This window comes from Polistes fuscatus, unplaced genomic scaffold (assembly GCF_010416935.1).
Source record: "Polistes fuscatus isolate 324 unplaced genomic scaffold, CU_Pfus_HIC Scaffold29, whole genome shotgun sequence".
In the NCBI taxonomy this organism is placed as follows: Eukaryota; Metazoa; Arthropoda; class Insecta; order Hymenoptera; family Vespidae; genus Polistes; species Polistes fuscatus.
In genome coordinates this window covers 229851-232581 of record NW_025113106.1, presented here as the reverse complement: position 1 = coordinate 232581, position 2731 = coordinate 229851, and the positions used below count along the sequence as shown (strand labels likewise).

At 35.0% G+C, this 2731-nt stretch overlaps 1 pseudogene; it reads left to right on the top strand.

Annotated features, from left to right (window-relative positions):
- The first annotated feature begins 987 nt into the window (after positions 1-987).
- Positions 988-1865, top strand: LOC122519055 (annotated as a pseudogene).
- The last annotated feature ends 866 nt before the right edge of the window (positions 1866-2731 follow it).

The following is a 2731-nucleotide window of genomic DNA, read 5'->3' as shown; positions in this document are numbered from 1 at the left end:
ATGCTAGTAGTAATTGTTATATTATCTGAGTGTTAAATAATAAGTGTCGGTAAAGCAGGTTTTCATATGAACGACAATTGACATATATTTTATTATTACTGTTAAAAATGATAATTATCGATGGTCGTTCATAAGAGTGCCTAATACAAAATAGGATTACAGTGAATATAACATAAGTTATCGTGCGGTTAAGAGTACTTAATACAAAATAGGATTTATAGTGAATATAATATAAGTTATTGTGCGGTTATTGTTATACAGAGGTAAATTATCAGTAATCGTATCGTAATTATGCGCAAATCCAAATAAATATATATAAATGACAAGAATTTTTAAAAATTTTTCGTATATATGACAGGAAGACAAATCACAGCCGTTGGATAGTACAAATCGTCACTAGGACGTGACACTATAAAATTAAAGCAGTAAAGATGGCAAAAACACATCCCAAGTGGAGCCTGCGAACGTTACAGTTGAACGGATGTATTTTCTTAAGAAATAGGAAGTATTTATTAAAATGGGAAATGGAAATAAAAAAGGGAGGTGTTATATTAGATAAGTATAATACTATTAACCCATTTGCATCCAAGCGCGGAATAATCCGCGGGTCGCGACAGTCAGCTATCACCAAGCGCGGAATAATCCGCGGGGCGCGATTGTCAGCTATCACCAAGCGCGGAATAATCCGCGGGTCGCGATTGTCAGATATCACCAAGAGCGGAATAATCCGTGAGCCTACGTTGATTTTTCTTACCAGTTGCAACATATTCTTCAATTGCATCAGACCACGTTTAACCATTTGTGAGAGCGTTCCAGTTATTTGAGTTTAAAATACATCAATGTATTCTAAAAAAGTTTTACTTTTTCTGTGAAAATCTTCCAAATTGCCACTATTAGTAAGTGTTGCCAATCTATATTTGAAATCGAAAATCCAAGTTTGGAAAGCAATCTTATTTTGTAATATAATCTAAAATTTAGTATGCCCCAATGGATATTGAGTATCCTGATTCGGAATCAAGTAATGAGGTACGACTTTCTAGAAGACGTTGCCGGAGGATTTCGTCAAGTTCTGATAGCGAAAATGAACAGAGCGATAGTTTGATAAAGAAGAGTACGTGTGGAAAGCCGAAAATCATACTCCGATTATACATCGTTTACAAATGTTGGTGGTGCAATTGTAAATACACGGAGTCTGTCGAGAGGGGAGGTTTTTGAATTATTTTTTAACAATGAATTAATTACAAAAGTAATTACGGAAACCAATAAGTATGGTGCAAGCGGCGCAGACTATATATCTCTTGAAGGGGACGAATTAAAAGTATTTATTGCAGTAAATATTTTAATCAGTCTATATATATATATAATTTCCAAGCCCACGATTTAAAGCTATTGGTCAACAGAAAAAAGTATAGAAACTCCGTACTTTAAGAATGTCATGAGCCGTAGCCGATTTATTTCTATCTCACAAAATTTACACTTTTCCAGTACAAATATCCTAATGACCCATTGTCTAAAATTCGAGAAGTTATTGAAATTGTAAAAAAACTTTCATTCGTATGTATGTCCCAAATAAAAACATTTCCATTGATGAATCACTAATGGCATGTAGAAGTCGTTTACATTACATACAATTTATTCGAACAAAACGTGCGAGATTCGGTGTCAAATTTTATAAAGTCTGTGATTCACAATCACGATACATACATAATTTCAATATATATATAGGAAGAGATAAAACTGTTACAGGATCTGCTGGCAGGAATGTTGTATTCAATTTAAAAACAACCAGAAATTTACAACAATGGGTCTTAGCAGCAGCAGGACAATTTCCGGATCTTGAATTCAAGGCTATGGAAATCTACTAGGTGACGAAGTTTAAAAAAAACTATGCATTCGTCAAAGAAAAATAAAAAAATTTGTTTCAAAAATGAAAGCAGCAACAATAGAAGATACCTTGGCATCTGCAGCAATATTTCAGAAACAAACACTGAAATTAATAACAAATTTCAATGAAGACTGTATGTAGAATAATGGCGTCAGCCTGTGAGAGGAATATTGGAGAGCAGATCTTGCCCCTATTTAAGCAACAATCCATGACTCTTTCAGGAGCACAGCTACGACAGAAGATGGATATCTTGTCAACATTGCCAGAAACTACAGATCAAGTGTGGATTCGTTTCCATATGGACTTAGAGCAATGGAATTACACTTTTAGATCTTACCAACAAGTCCACATTTTGGATGTCATATGCAATCTATTCAATGTTCACCATTTTCGTTATATGCCTAACATATTTACAGATGGGTTGTTAATATCTGCTAACAAATTCTAACCGCCAGGGTTCCCTGGTTCCTTCAACCAGTGGACAATGCATGCAGGTGGCAATCAGGGTATATTACAGAAATTATGGACCCTGATCACCATCCGTGTTATAAGACGTGTTATGTTTACTATGGACTTTGATCACCGATTGACTGGATCTGGGGATAACCAAGTTTTGTTTGTTCGACTTTTCAAAAATGATAAGACACCCGAAGTAATCAAACTGATTAAAGCGAATCTTCGATTAGCCTTTGATAAAGTTGAGTTAGCTCTTAAATTAGAAGAGACTTGGAACTCTAGCCACATCACTTGTTATCAACGAGCTTACCATATAGAGGGTGTAAAAGTTCCAGGGGGAATCAAGACCTTTAATAGAGCTTTTGCTGGTTCAGGTGATATTAACTCTGG